Genomic DNA, 1,259 nt, shown 5'->3' with positions numbered 1-1,259 from the left:
TATAAATAATTTTTTAAGTTTTTATTCATTCATCGTAAAAAATAAAATTCAACGATTATTCTCTTAAAACAATCTATTTAAAATACTTTTTGCTAATTTTTTTTTTTATGGGCTTATTAGTGCAAGTGCTTCATTACGCACAAATGCACCATGTTACATGATTTTGATCCAACCAAAACCTTCTTACGTGAGAAGTGACATTTTACACGTCAAATCATGCACAAGCATTATTACTAATGGAGACTTAGTTAGATGGGCCCATTAATTAGGAGAAGATTAGGCTTAAATATCTGCCTCCAAAGAAACTAATGTTAATGATATCCCTTCTAGTTATTAGGCCCAAAGAAGGATTTAATTTGTTGAGAATCTCATTATTCCTATACCTTTCACACATAAGGACAAATATGTCCAATTGATGATTCTAATTAGTATATATGGATGGCCAAACAAGAGATAAATTTGCCAAATGTTAATCAATTATTTTTGTCTTGGAAACTTTAATTTGCTAGATTCCTTAGCTTTTGTTTTGTGAGGTTCATGTATGTTGGGTTATGAAAAGGGGTGGAGAGGAAAAAATGGTTTAGAAGAAGAATAAATCACTGTTTGGATGATGTCTAAGTTTTAGAAAATTGAAGAAAAAAAAAAGCTATCACCATATAGAAGGGAGAATAATTTTTTACAATTTCGCTGTGTTACCAACAACATTTCTGCCAACTTCTGTCAACTCTTATTTATAACTGTGTTTAATAGAAGTATTTTTGTAAATGTGTCTAATAAAAATATATTTTTTATAACTGTGTCTAATAGAAGTATTTTTATAAATATATTTTCTAGATGTATCTCTTTATATATGTGTTTAAAATATAATAATTAATTATTGTTGATAATAAATTGTAAGATCTATCTTTTAAATTATTACAGGTTAGATGGTTAATTCAGAAAGAAACAGTGCTGTAGAAAAGCCTAATGTGTTGGACGCCCCACAAATTAAATTAGTTGTGTAAGTTAAGATTATCGCATCATTAGGCCAGGGTTGTGAAAGCAAGTATTTAATTAGTTATTTATTCTTGTAGTATGAAATAAAGTATATCTAATTGGTGAGATTATAATGACTAATAATGACAGCAGATATTCTCTACATATAATTAATATATCCATTAATCACTTATCACCAAGTCACATAGATCTTGATTATCATTGCATATTGATTTAAAAATTTAACTTTCATATATTTTTAGTATAAAAAAAATACAGATAAT

This window comes from Arachis ipaensis, chromosome B03 (assembly GCF_000816755.2).
Source record: "Arachis ipaensis cultivar K30076 chromosome B03, Araip1.1, whole genome shotgun sequence".
Classification (NCBI taxonomy): Eukaryota; Viridiplantae; Streptophyta; class Magnoliopsida; order Fabales; family Fabaceae; genus Arachis; species Arachis ipaensis.
Note: the sequence above shows the minus strand (reverse complement) of the source record.